Source organism: Artibeus jamaicensis, unplaced genomic scaffold, assembly GCF_021234435.1.
Source record: "Artibeus jamaicensis isolate MK-2021 breed Jamaican fruit bat unplaced genomic scaffold, CSHL_Jam_final contig_588, whole genome shotgun sequence".
NCBI classification, from domain to species: Eukaryota; Metazoa; Chordata; class Mammalia; order Chiroptera; family Phyllostomidae; genus Artibeus; species Artibeus jamaicensis.
In genome coordinates, this window is record NW_026521895.1 from 2,628,064 (window position 1) to 2,643,638 (window position 15,575).

Below are 15,575 nucleotides of genomic sequence, written 5' to 3' on the forward strand. Positions count from 1 at the left end.
CCCACGCCCATGGATAGGTTCTCCCGTGGGAAATCAGGCCTGCAATGTGCCTAGGCCACTTTGAGTCTTGTTTTTGCTAAAAATTCCCTCACCCTGATTTGCAGCAAACATTTACTGCAAAGTAACTTCCTTAAATCCATGCTACACCTTTCAAGGATGAGTGTAACTGGATCAACTACGTTTCCCTTTTCATTTGAAAATATCCCTCTTTTGTGATGTGATTAGCGACATTGGCTCTTTTGTTTTCTGTAAAAGGCAATCACCTAAAGCAGCCTGTGCATAGTAAATGACCATCATGTAATGTGCCGAGAAACCCAATAAAGGCCAGTCACAGCAAGGGCCGAGGCTTTTTCTCCCCTTGATAGAAAAGCCATGCCCACCCCTTTCCTCCACAGGACTGGGTAGTCCCTGTGAATGCCTCTCCCCCATCCACAATGTTGCAGACCCCATGAGCTGGGGCCCACACCAGAGTTGTAATCAGGAGATTTTGGTGGTGGTCTGGCTTAGCCTCTAGCTTGGTGTTGTATTGGGAGCAGGCTACCCACATTTTCTGGGCCTCAGATTCCTCATCTATTATATGGGGACATCTCTAAATGAGACTGTGGATATGGAATTACTTCTAAAATATAAAGCACTATATTAAAATAATGTTATTTAGAGTTTTTATAAAAGGTAACTTTAAATTTTGAGAAAATCGAGTGCAAAGTTAAAAAAAACTCTCCCCAAATGTGTTTCTTAATCATTTTTAATTTTTAAATTACAGTTGACATACAATATCACATTAGTGTCAGGTGTACACCCCAATGATTAGACATTACAAAACTTACTAACTGATCTTCCTGATAAATTTCATACCCATCTGACATAACAACCATACATAGTTGTTAAAATGCTATTGACTGTATTCCCTGTGTTGTACTTGACATCCCCATAACTGTGTGGTAACCACCAATCAGCACTTCTTACTCCCATCATTTTTTTCACCTCTCTTTCCAACCTCCTCCCATCTTGCAACAGTCAAAATGCTCTCTAACTAAAAGTCTGTTTTTATTCTCGTTTGTTAGTTTTGTTTTTATATTTGATTTTTGATAGATATTTATTTATTGCCATTTTATTGTTCACATTTTATCTTTTTTTCTTAACATTTCGTGAAATACTGGTTTGATGGTGAACTCCTTTTGCTTTCTCTTGTCTATGAAGCTCTTTATCTGTTCTTTGATTCTAAGCGATAACTTTGATGGGTAGAGTAACCTTAGATATAAGTCCTTGCTTTTTCATCACTTTGAATATTTCTCGCCAATCCCTTCTGGCCTGCAAAGTTTCTGTTGAGCGATCTGCTAACATTCTATGGGAGCTCACTTGTAGCTAACTAACTGCTTTTCTCTTGCTGCTCTTAAGATTCTCTCTTCGTCTTTAACCTTTGCCATTTTAATTATGATGTGTCTAGGTGTGGGCCTCTTTGGATTCATCTTTTTGGGAATTATTTTCACTTGTTGATGTGCATGACTATTTGCTTCACCAAATTAGGGAAGTTTCCTGTCATTTTTTTAAAATAGGTTTTCAATTTCTTACTCACTCTCCTCTTTTTCTGGGACCCACATTGTGAAGGTTGGTACACTTAAAATTGTCCCAGAGGCTCCTTACACTATCCTCATATTTTTTTAAATTTTTTTGCAGTTCCAATTGGGTGTTTTCTGCTTCCTCATGTTCCAAATTGTTGTTTTAATTCTCATCTTCATCTACTCTACTATCAGTTCCCTGTAACTTATTTTTCATTTCAGTTAGTATATCCTTCAGTTCTGACTGGTTCTTTTTGTGGTTTCCATGTCCTCTTTTATGTTGTCGAAGTTTCCTCTAAGTTCATCTACTCTTCCCCTTGGCTCCAGGACAGAATGATTAGATATATTTCAAATGTCAGTTCAAGTTCTTTCCTCAAGAAATGCCTCCATGTTGTAAGAAGATGAACAGGCTGCCCAACTGCTAACATATAAGAGTTTCTGGAGTAAGACAATATGGTGTGTGCAATGCAAATCTGATCCCATATCCCTGAGGAACTAGGCACAACAATTATTTACCGGCATAGTTTAAGTACCTGACACAGTGGAGGCCTCTGAGAATGCAACAAGGAATAAGACACAATCCCTGTCCTCAAAGAGCTTAAAGTCTAGCATGGTGGTTCTGAATTTGGTTCCACATTATAATCATCTGGGACATTTTTAAAAAAATACCAGTGTCTAGGCCTTATCGAAACCAATTAAACCCGAACTTTCTAGGGGCAGGACTCAGGAATCTATTTTTTTAATGTATTTTATTGATTATGCTATCACAGTTGTCCCATTTTCCCCTCTTTATTCCCCTCCACCTTGCACACCCCATCCCAGCTTCATTCTTCCACTTTAGTTCATGTCCATGGGTCATATATGTAAGTTCTTTGGTTTCTACATTTCTCATACTATTCTTAACCTCCCTCTGTCTATTTTCTACCTACCATTTATGCTACTTATTCTCTGTACCTTTTCCCCCTCTCTCTCCCTTCCACTCCCACACTGATAACCCTCCATGTGATCTCTTTTCTGTGATTCTGTTCCTGTTCTAGTTGTTTGCTTAGTTTGTTTTTGTTTTTAGGTTCAGGTGTTAAAAGCTGTGAGTTTGTTGTCATTTTACTGTTCACATCATTGATTTTTTTTTTTCTTAGTTAAGTCCCTTCAACATTTCATGTAATAATGTTACAGAACAGAGGTCCAAGGGGGGCAATATTTGGTCCACCCAGGGATGCCAAAAACTGTTTCAGAACAACAGGGTCCCCATCCCCCCAAGGATGGTATACTAATACCGTCTGGACCCCCTACTGGGCTCATCTGTCCGCCACCAGAGAAAAGATGTCTCTCAATGTGAGATTTGTGAAAAGGAAAGGAAAGGTTTATTTAAAGCTATATTAAAGCTACATAGACTTAAAGTAGTGACCCAGTGTCCCCATTAAAATATCAAAGTCCTTTGAGATAACCACAGATGCCCACAGCACTTCCTTCTCCCCTTGCCCTAATTCGGGGTACCGTAACTCTGGAAAAGAAGCACATGTCCATGTTTCAGGCTGCTGGCACTGTCAGGTGGGTCACCATCCAGGCAGGATCTCTAATCACTCCAAAGCCATGTGGCACCTTCTCATGGTCTACTGGCAAGAGTTCTTTGTACTCATTTTCCAGACAAAGTCTCTCCTGCTTCCCAGGCCACGTGGCCAAAGGGAGCACCCCAAAGCCACGTGGTCCTCTTCTACCAGAGCTGCAGGGGTCTGCACTCTGGCCAAAACCATGTGGTTCTTTCCTTCACATGGCTGCAGGGGTCCTCCACTCTGCCAGAAGCTCGTGGCTTTCTCTCTGCACTGCCACAGCCATGTGGTTCCCTCTCCTTCTCACATGGCTGCGGGGGTCTCCACTCTGGCAAACCTGCATGGTACTCCTCCTCTTAAATAGCTGCCATGTCTGGGTTTTAAATCCCTACGCCAGTCCTCCTTTGCAGCCCCATTTCTGACTCCCCCTACAATTGGCTACACTTGCCAGCATTCCTGTATTATTCCAAGTTTATTGGGCAGGTTTGGCTTCCTGGTGTGAAGCCAATCATTTCCAAGCTCTCACCCAGGTGCTGTATCTCAGGGGACCTGCCCCAGTTATGCCTTGGGTAGAAGTCACTTCCATGCCCTTGGCTCAGAGCAAGGCCACAGCTATTTAACATATCTATGCAGCCAGTTAAAGGTTATAGATATGTTAAATGAACATGCCAGAGATTAACTGCAAAGCCTTTGCTGTACAAAACAGCTCTCAGTAGCCCTGCTCCATTTGTCCCTTCCCCAACTCACACCTGTGGCAGGGGAGGGGTGAGGACATCTTAATATTTCCTGGACACCTTGAGTTCTGGACCTCATTCCAAATCCCTTTTTGGGGTCTCCCTCTTGGATGAGCCCTGTTACCATAAGGGCTTGGTGATGATGAACTCCTTTAACTTGACCTTATCTGGAATGCACTTTATCTGCCCTTCCATTCTAAATGAAAACTTTGCTGGATAGAGTAATCTTGGATGTAGGTCCTTGCCTTTCAGGACGTGGAATACTTCTTTCCAGCCCCTTCTTGCCTGCAAGATTTGTTTTTAGAAATCAGCTGATAGTCTAATGGGAACTCCTTTGTAGGTAACTGTCTCCTTTACTCTTGCTGCTTTTAAGATTCTCTCCTTTCTTTAATCTTGGCTAATGTAACTATGATGTTCCTTGGTGTGTTCCTCCTTGGGTCCAACTTCTTTGGGACTCTCTGAGCTTCCTGGACTTCCTGAAAACCTATTTCCATTACCAGGATGGGGAAGTTCTCCTTCATTATTTTTTCAAATAAGTTTTCAATGTCTTGGTCTTCTTCTCCTTCTGGCACCCTTATGATTTGAATGTTGAAATGTTTAAAGATGTCCTGGAGGTTTCTTAGCCTCTTCTCATTTTTTTTAATTCTTGTTTCTCCATTCTCTTCTGGTTGAACATTTGTTTCTTCCTTCTGCTCCAAAACATTGATTTGAGTACTGGTTTCTTTCCCATCACTGCTGGTTCCCTGTAGATTTTTCTTCATTTCACATAATGCAAACTTCACTGCTGCTTGGATCTTTTTTATGCTGCTGAAGTACCCAATGAGTTCCTGGGCATCATGATTACCAGTGTTTTGAACTGTGCATCTGATAGGTTGGCTATCTCTTCATCGCTTAGTTGTATTTTTTTCTGGAGGTTTGATCTGTTCTTTCATTTGGTCCATTTTTTGGGGGGGTGCGCCTGTTAAGTAGTGAGGGGCAGAGCCTTAGATGTACACCAGGGCAGGGCAAGTTGCTGGTTGTGATACTGTATGTGGGGAAGGGGTCTGAGAGGGAACAATGCCACTTGCTCCACTCTCTGCCAGTTTTCAGTCACTTCCCCCGCTACCCACAAGTAAAGTGGACCCTTATGGTGCTGATTCCCGGGTGGGTGGGTTTGTGTACATTCTAGGACCCTGTGGGTCTCTCCAATGAACTCTCTTGTGAGCTGAGTTTCTCCCACTGCTGCCTCAACTCCACAGGTGTTTTCAGTCAGAGGCTTTGAGTCTTTATTTCCTTGTGCGGGAGCCCTGGGTTGTGTGGTCTATCTTGCTCCCTAGTTGTTCCTCCCAGTTTATCTGCACATGAATGTGGGACCATCCAGTCTGCAAGCCATTACCTCACCTGGTCCTCCAGCCTCTGCCTTGCTGTGAGTCCTCTCCGCCCTACGCCCATCTCCACCTCTCCTACCAGTCTGGATGGATGTTTCTTTAACTCCTTTGTTGTCTAACTTCCATACAGTTCAATTTTCTGTCAGTTCTGGTTGTTTTACTTTTAAAATTTGTTGTTGTCCTTCTTTTGGTTGTGAGAGGAGGCACAGTATGTCTACCTACACCTCCGTCTTAGCCGAAGACTGTTTTGTTTGTTTTTTTTTTAAGTTTTCAGGTTGACTCTAAAGTACAAGCAAAATAGAAAATTTCTATTCAATGGGGAAGAAAAAAGTAAAAACAACATTACAGTACAAAGAAATAAGTGCTATATTTGGAACAACAAATGGAAGCCCCCAATCCAGCTTTCACCATTCAGAGAATTTTTCCAGGATGAGTTCTGCAGAACAGTGTAAATCACTGGTGACAAACACAAGGCCCAATGGCCGAATCTAGCCCTCCACCTTGTTTTATCCAGCCTGGCACCTTGTTTCTACCCAGCAGCAGTGCTGAGCTCTCCCTTAACTGTTAAGGAGTAATTACATTTATACAGTCCTAAAATTACATTCGGCCCTTTGAAGGCAACCACAAGGCTGATGTGGACCCCAGTGAAAATGAGTTTGACACCCCTGGATGCATAAAGATGGGGAAGAATAGTACAACAGAGGAAGCAGAATATGTAAAAGTCCCAGAGAAGAAGAGGGCACAGTGCTGTAAAGCAGCAATAATGAAGCTCAAATATGCATAGGAACCATGTAATGGTTTGTTAAAATGCTGATTCTGATTCAGTAAGTCTAGAGTAGAGCTGAGATTCTGAATTTCTAACAGAATCCCAGAAGATCCATCACTGCTGGTCCAGAGCAAGAAAAGAGTATGATTGGAGCGTAGGTATAAGGAACAGGCATAGCCAAGATGAGCTAGAAAAGTCAGCCAGGCCTAGATTCCAAATGCCCCTGCTAAGGAGTTTGGACTTGATCCTAGACTCTATCCTGAGGCCATTAGGGAGCCACTGAAGGGTCGTAAGCCAAAGAGTCATAGAATTAAAATTGTGTTTTAGAAATCACTCTGGCTGCCACCACAGAGAGGTCAAAACTGGGGGGTGAGTGATCAAATGGGGCAGTGCTGCAGTCACCCAGTTAACAGGTGGTGTGGCCTGGACTAAGAACGTAGAAATGGAGATAGAGAAAAGCCCAGAGTCTTGTCCTGGAAATTCTTTTGGTTCTGAAGTAAAGGAAGAAGGGAATGTTTAGGAGGACTATCAATTAGAAGACTTGGTTGCAAACAGTAGATTTCATTCTGGCTGGCTTAACCAAAAACTGATTTATTAAAGGATATTAAGTAGTTCACAGAATTATTAGGATGGCTGGACAGGCATTCTAGGCTACAGTCCCAGGAACAGTGCCCTTAGACATGCCTCAAAACTGTCTAGATCAGGAACCTGTCACTGTTGTTCCTTATTTTAATAAATGGTGCCAACCTCTGCTGTTCCCACCACTGAGGCCGAAATACCAGCAATTTGGTTTTATGCAGCTGCTACTGCCACCAATGCCACTTCCACATCAGATCTTAAACCCCCTCTGTGTCTAAAAGCTCTGCCAGCACCAACATCAAGAGAATGGAAGCCCCATGCAGAGATTGTTTATTCACATCGTGCACTTGCAAGTGTAATTTTGCATAAGGGTATCTAACAAGCATGCCAGCACCCTAGCTGCAAAGGGGCCTTGGGGAACTGAGGTCTGATTTCTATGTGGGAGGAGAAAGGATATTCACAATGTGGGAACTTCCCAAAATATAAAAGCTATTCAAAAGATGGTGTCCATTGAATTTAATCAAGCTTTTCTGAGTGATTTGCTTCTGCAAGAGAAGCAAAATTGCATTGTGTGAAGAGCGCCTGGGAGGTGAGAATCCAAAGACTCCGAGCGTGGTAACTATTTTAAACTTAGAGAATTAAGGAGTAATTCCCTCTCCTTCTTCTCACAGAAAGTAACTCTCACACATTCTACCAATTAGAGATTAATTTGTGTTAAGGGACTGCTATTAAAATGCAAATAGACCTCTTAAGATGGTTAAGTTTCATTCACAAGTTAATGGGAATTACTTTAATCAGCTTCGCACCCAGCAGAGTGCAGCTAAATACAGTATTTAGGATATTACTTTTGATTGTGGCCTAGAGCAAAGAAACCTTTGCTGAGTTGGAGGTCAAGCCTCAAGTGAATTTTGGAGACCCCGATGACAGCTTAATATGTGTGCAGCAGGTCCTATAACAACATCATTTCATTCAACATCATTTCATTATAACATTGATGGGACGCCATTGGAATAAAACTCTTATTTATGTCAATTAGCTCATGGTGAAATTGGTTTCTTTGAACTTTGTTTTGCTTAAAGTCAAAGAACCTATCAACAATGTTAAGGGAAGACTTACTGTGTGGGGGAAGTGTTATACAAGAGAAAAACACAGAGGTACCGTATTTTTCAGACTATAAGATGCACTTTTTTTCCCAAACTTGGGAGGAAAAGGGGTGTGTCTTATAATCCAAATGTAGCTTTACATTTGTTATTTATGTTATTAAATAATTTACCTATGTTATTTATATTAAATAACATATTTAACATAAATATGTTATTTATATTAAAACTTTTTGCTTCAAAAGTTTTTTTCCTATTTTCCTCCTCTAAAACCTAGGTGTGTCTTATGGTCTGAAAAATACAGTTTTATTGAAGAGAGAGTCAGTTGGTGACTAAGAAAAAAATGCCTCAGTGTGGTCCAAACCTAAAATCTGGTTTGGACCACAGATCTCTTCTCTCCGGTTAAGGCCAGTCATCTGTTTAGTTTAGTTCAGGCTTTCTAGGAGGTGGCTCCCCTCCCAACTCCTGTCCTTTTTCTGCAGGGGTGTTCAAACTTTTAGCATCTCTGGGCCATCCTGGAAGAAGAGTTGCCTTGGGCCATACCTTAAACACATTGCAACATGTAATCACACACACAAGAATCACACAATGTTTTAAGTAAGTTTACGATTTTGTGTTGGGCCACATTTGTAGCCATCCTGGGATACATGTGGCCTGTGGGGCACCTCTGCTATGGGAAGGTAAAAATCACAATGGTGGAAAAAGAAACAGTTTTGCTAATGCTTTTCATTGTTTTCCTTGTCTCTTCACTAAATTCTAAGCTCCCTGAAAGTAAGAACAGCATTTTGTTCCTCATATATTTCAAGCACCTGGCTTGGTGTCTGGCATGATTCATAAATGTTTATAAACAATTGGGTAAATACATGCATGCCATTATTAATTAATTCTGGAGTTGGAATTTTCTCTATTTGTGACATCTTTAGAACGTCTTTCTTCAAGCATGCTTATCAGCTACTGTATTTCTTTCATTTCACTTCCCGAAAAGAGCAAACAATCAGGAGGTTGCCACCGATAATACTGCTTTTCCTTTTCCTCTCAAGCAAAGAAATTGAAGAGTGAGGTATATATGAACAATTCATTATTGAAATCTCTATTTATTTACACCCTGCTGGAGTCAGGTTGAAGTTAGTTACAACACTCAAAGACAATTAAAATCATTTATTCTGTTTTTCTGTATCAAATCAAATCCAATTTCAAGTCTCTTCCCCGATAGTCCAAAAGATTCCAGGAGAGCTGTAAGGACTTAGGTCCTTAGCGGTTGCCTAACATGCTTCTTATTCCAGTCTGCAAGTCCCCTGGAAGTCAGTGGCTCCACCCCTTTCTGCCAGGCAAGGTGAACTGTGTAGGCACCTTTCCACCACTGCTAGGATCCCAGCAACCATTCTCCTCTGATGTCTTGCCATATCCCCAGTGACCAAAAGGACCTTGACTCATCTTACACCGATAATTCACTAAGTCAAACTTCACCTCTCTAAACTTTTGGAGAAATCGATGGTATCTAATTGAGGATTTCCATTAGAAATGTTAACTACAGCTATCTCTCTCTGTCTTCCCAGCTGCCATCTTCCAACAAAAAGATGACAAAGGAGTTTCCATTGTGATCTTCATGACTTCTTCAGTTAGTGTGCCAGATAACTTTTGTTTGTCTTCCAGATCCACATTTAAGCGTTCTTCACCCAGCTTTCTGCCCTGTAGGCTGGGGCATGTTTCCTGGCTTCTGATTGGGTTTTGCCAGTGGGGAGCTCTGGCAGAAAATGGAAGGAAGATGAAGAACTGGGTTAGTTTTTCATTTCCCTAGTTCCCTTGCTAAAGGGTTCCCTGGAGGTGGCCATACTTTTTGGCAGGTCAGTGCTTTCTCTTCACTTGATCTTAGCCAAAAGGCCGAGAAGAGATTCAATGACTTCTCTTAAGGGTCTATATAAGTCTTTACCTCTGGATTCCACACTCTTTCTAAAGAGAGAGTCTGGCTACTCCCTTCAGGCTAAACATGGGGAAAACAACAAATTCCAACAGGGGAGCATCCTGCAATATACCTGACCAATAATCCTCAAAACTGTCAAGATCGTTAAAAAGAAGGAATGTCTGAGAAACTATCACAGTCTAAGGAAACATGATTACTAAATATACTGGGATCCAGAAAAAGAAACTAGAGAAAAACTAATGAGATCTGAATAAAGTATGGAGTTTAATTATTGTAACTGTGCTGGTTCCTTAGTATGATAAACACATACAAGAGGAATTTGAGATATTAATAATAGGAGAAATTGGGTGAGGGGTATATGGAAACTCTACTCTTTGTACTATCTTTGTAACTTTTTTGTAAATTTAAATCTATCCTAAAATTTAAAATTTACTTAAAAAGAGAGAAAGAGAGAACTCAAGGTGCTATACATTTATAGTAAGTTAAGAAAGGCTGAAATGAATTTACAAATGAATTCAAAAGTCACGCCCTGGTTAGTGTGACTCAGTGGATTGAGCACCAGCCTACAAACCAAAGGATTGCCAGTTCAATTCCCAGTCAGGGCACATGCCTGGGTTGCAGGCTGGGCCCCTAGTGAGGGGTGAGTGGGAGGGAACCACACATCAATGTTCCTCTTCCTCTCTTTCTCTCTCCCTTACCCTCTCTCTAAAAATAAATAAATAAATCCTTTTGGAAAAAAGTCACAAAATCAATCAATATGCACTAGGTAACAATCAAATTTTATATTTTTATGAACAGGAACAATATGCTTACTATCAGTGTTAAAAAAAAACCTAACTTCTATCTCTGCAGAGTTGTAAGACAGCCTAGTCATAGACAAGTCCTTATAGCCCTATATGACCAGGTAATCCCCAGAGGTGTTAGCATTCCATTAAAACAATGTCTAGAAATGTCTTGCCCACTTTAAAATATTTCACAATTTTGACTTTCAGCCAAGATGGAGGCATAGGTAGACACACTGTTTCTCCTCACACAACCAAAAGAAGGACAACAACAAATTAAAAAACAAAAAACAACCAGAACTGACTAAAAATCAAACTGTATGAAAGTCTGACCACCAAGGACTTAAAGAAGAAACATTCATCCAGACCGGTAGGAGGGGTGGAGACAGGCAGCTGGGTGAAGAGAACTCGCAGAAGGTCTGCGGCTGGAGGACTAGGGCTAGCAAGGCAGTGGCTGGCGGACTTGGTGAGGTGGCTGGTGAAGGACTGGGAAGTACATATCCCACATTCATGTGCAGATAAACTGGGAGGAAGAACTGGGAAGCAAGACAGATTGGGCAACCCAGAGTTAAAGTGCAGGGAAATAAAGCCTCAAACCTCCGATTAAAAACACCAGTAGGGGTTGAGGCAGCAGTGGGAGAAACTCCCAGCCTCACAGGAGAGTTCATTGGAGAGACCCACAGGGTCCTAAAATGTACACAAGCCAACCCACCTGGGAATAAGCACCAGAAGGGCCCAATTTGCTTATGGGCAGCAGGGGAAGTGACTGAAAACTGGCAGAGGGCTGAGCAAGTGGCATTGTTCCCTCTCAATCGCCTCCCCTACATACAGCACCCAGCAACCTGGGTTGCCTTGCCCTGCTGAACATCTAAGGCTCTGCCCGTTACTACACACCAAGACAAAAAAATGGCCCAAATGAAAGAACAGATCAAAGCTCCAGAAAAAATACAACTAAGTGACAAAGAGATAGCTAACTTATCAGATGAACAGTTTAAAATACTGGTAATCAGGATGCTAACAGAATTGGTTGAATATGGTCACAAATGAGATGAAAAAATGAAGGGTATGAAAAGTGAAATAAAGGAAAATGTACAGGGAACCAATAGTGATGGGAAGGAAACCGGGATTCAAATCAATGGTTTAGAGCAGAAGGAAGAAACAAACATTCAACCAGAACAGAGTGAAGAAACAAGAATTCAAAAAAGAAAATGAGGAGAGGCTTAGGAACCTTCAGGACATCTTTCAATGTTCCAACAACCAAATCATAGGGGTACCAGAAGGGGAAGAGGAAGAGCAACAAGTGAAAGACTTATTTGAACAAATAATAAAGGAGAACTTCCCCAATCTGGCAAAGGAAATAGACTTCCCCAATCTGGAAAGGAAGACCAGGAAGCTCAGAGAATCCCAAAGAAGGGGGACCCAAGGAGGAACACACCAAGGCATATCATAATTACATTAGCCAACATTAAAATGAAGGAGAGAATCCTAGAAGCAGCAAGAGAAAATGAGACAGTTACCTACAAAGGAGTGCCCATAAGATTATCAACTGATTTCTCAAAAGAGACCTTGCAAGCAAGAAGGGGCTGGAAAGAAGTATTCCAAGTCATGAAAGGCAAGGACCTACATCCAAGATTACTCTATCCAGCAAAGCTATCATTTAGAATGGAAGGGCAGATAAAGTATTTCCGAGATAAGGTCAAGTTCAAGGAGTTCATCATCACCAAGCCCTTATTATATGAAATGTTAAAGGGACTTATCTGAGAAAAAGAAGGTCAAAACTATGAACAGTAAAATGACAACAAACTCACAACTATCAACAAAACCTAAAAAAACAAACTAAGCAAACAACTAGAGTAGGAACAGTTTCACAGAAATAGAGATCACATGGAGGGTTATCAGTATGGGAGTGGGAGGGGGTGAAGAGAGAAGATGTACAGAGAATAAGTAGCATAAATGGTAGGTAGAAGATAGGGGAGTTTAAGAATAGTATGGGAAATGTAGAAGCCAAAGAACTTATATATATGACCCATGGACATGAACCGAAGGCAGGGAATGCGGGTGGGAAGGGGGTGTGCAGGGCAGAGGGGAATAAAGGGGAGAAATGGGACAACTGCAATAGCATAATCAATAAAACATATTAAAAATAAATAAATAAAATAAAATATTTTACAATTTTTACTTACAAAGCCTGCAGGCATCCAAATTATAAAAAGCCCTTACAACAAGATGGCCTGACTTGCCAAAACAGCCAACAGAAGTAGACAAATATTTAAAAGGTTATGCAATGCTTTGCTAAGTTATCACAATACTAGGAACTGAAAAATAACCCAAAGACCAAGAGAATTAATCATCCTGGCCTGAGAAGTCCTATAGACTGCCAAAAATATACATCATTGCTTTAGAGTAAAAAGCCCTTGCTATGGTATGTTACCTCAGCAACAGACCAGCAAATGGTGCAGTAATAAAGTAAGAATTTACAAAAGCAAATTGAACAAAAGAACAATCAGTACAAAGTTCCAAACTACATTCCATCCCCTACCTGATTGTACAAACTATTCACGTTAAAGGCAGACTCAGCTCTTAGGTGGGAACTGTCATGTTCAGAGGACTCACATTTCCATATGAAGGGGCTTCAGCTGGATTAACCCTTGTGGCTTCAGCATCTGCCTCTATAAAAGGAGGCTCCATGACAAAATGTTTGGTTGTGGTTTGGAGCATTTGCCTGTAGGCTGTTATTTAAATCTGTTTGTTTACTCTTTCTTCAGCCTTAGTGCATGTGGCAAGTGTCTTGAAGCCAGGATTCACATGGGTCCTTTACAGCTTAGTTTCAGATGCCTTGTAAAAGAGTGCCTCTCTCTCATAGTAAATTAGCAAAGAGAGTTCTAAATATGATCTAGTATCCCATGCCTGACCAGAGGGGAAAATGTACTGATCAAGGCGAAAATTTCTACTCCAGTCACAGCAACATTTCTTAATTACAAATGAGTAACTTAGTATTCTGGTTCTACCCCAATACACGTGCATTTTAATTAGTACAAACCAATTTCTCAGAATTTGATCACCCCCCTAAGCAGTGAAAAAATAAATCTCTGTGCTTTGAAGTGAGGGGCTAGAGTTCTTCCAGCCTGCCCTGAAATGAAACATCTACCTCTTCCAGTAGCACTTCTACAGATTAGCGTACTTCTATATAAGGTCTCGGGTAAGAGGCTTCTTTTAGAGCAAAATCTTAGGAAAAGCTCTGCTTATTCTGTGGACTATGAAACAGAATATAGTTTCTTTCTTTTCCCTTTCTGCTTTACAACCAGGAAGCCTAGCAATAATTGTAAAGGATCTTTTAGAAGTGGTTCTCAAATCTCCCATATTTGTGAAATACTTTTGAATGTTAAAATGTGGGACAGTCAACTTGAATTAATTAAACAATTTAAAACAATTCTAAATAAATTGTTGTACCATCTCAGGGGGCCTAGAATGCATTCATAAGTAACCCACTATATATATGGTCTCCTGTGATCATTGTAGACCTGAGAGAACTATTCCTACCTAGACAGTGAGTTCTTATATGCTCGAGAGACAAAACTGTCTATATTCCAGTGAGCCACTTCTTCCTTCCTTAATGCTATGGTTTGCCTTTGACTTCTAACTTGAAGAAAAGTGTACAACATGCTCCATATTAACATTACATAGGATGAACATAATGTTATATAACAAAAATTACAGTTATGTTTCTATGAAAACTTTGCTACATACTGTATCATCTCAGAACTCTAGAGAGAACTAATCTTACTTGTTTTTAATTTCTCAGAACTCTAGAGAGAACCAATCTTACTTGTTTTTAATTTCTTCTTGTTTTAATTGAAATTTATTGACAAAATTTTACTTTGTTTATTCCCAACATTTTACTATTTTACTGCATGTATGTTTTGCCTTCTTAAGTTCTTTGTGGAGTGAGGCGTGATGTTTAAAAAATAAATAAAATACAGAAAAGAAATTCTACTTTCTCTCCGGTGCTTACTCTCTACTGCCCTCTGCAGTTAAAATGAAAGAATAAGTGAGTCACAAACTATTGCTGTGCTACCTAAAGTCCAAGAGATCCCTACCCAACAAGAAGGAATGTTTAAAGTAATTGGTGATCTTTAAGACACTAACCATTATCAACCAGACTCTATCTATTCACAGGAAAGATTTCCCACCCCATTTTCTAAAGAACTGCCTAACTCCTGCACCCATATACAAACGGACATCAAACTTCTCTCTTCTTTTAGGTCAAGGCTAAGGGCCTCTATGTCAAAGGTCCTTCCGCAGACAGTGCAACTCGTCTGTGCTTTACAAATATCAACAAAGGTTTACAAATGTCAGTGCCTTCAATGCAGCAGAGATAATATGAGATCTTGCTTTTTGTTTTTACAAAAAGTGCACGGCAGCTGCAAGATAACCAGCAAATGGGCAACTTCGATTTTATTTAGAAAGGACCATTACTTATGCACGGATTATCTTCTTCAGTCACACTACTTTGTATGGATAGCAACACTGTCAGTGATGTCATCTTCTAAAACAGACGCCAATATATAGGCATATTGTGCCAACAGCCCAAATCCATGACCTGGGTGGTACAATCTGGGTAACACTATTTATTATTCCTTATCTGAACCCTAGAACCCCATAGAAAAATAATGCCACTCTGATGGTTGTTCAAAGAATATGATGTGTGGGAAACAAAATCAAGTCCCTGTATGATTTTATTTACATTCTAACATCTACTTGCAGGAAGCCCATCACAGAATTTAACACCATTGTGTGCCTATGAATATGTCGATGTCATTTTATTTTTTGTATTAGTAGCAGGCTTAAAAGTTAACAACCACACACTTTCTTGGATAAGAGTATTTCTAGCGAGGATGTTTTCTAAAGGATTGAGGTCCAGTGTGTATTCGCGTAGCATTCCATAACCTTTCCACAACTGCAGGATCAGAATAATTTACAGCATTCCTGACAGAGGAGGCAGCATTGTTTCATTGTTCGGGGTATGAACAATTTTGAAAGAGTTATAGCTTTTAGTTTCATCTCTGCTTACACTCTGTGATTTGGTCGATTCATTCTATCTACCTACTCTTATAATAGGCAAAATATTAAAGCAGATTAAAATTTTTTCAGTCAGGAAATTTAAGCTTTCTGAGCCGAATGATGTTTCTTTAAAAGTTGCGTAGGAAACAGATCCAAGAA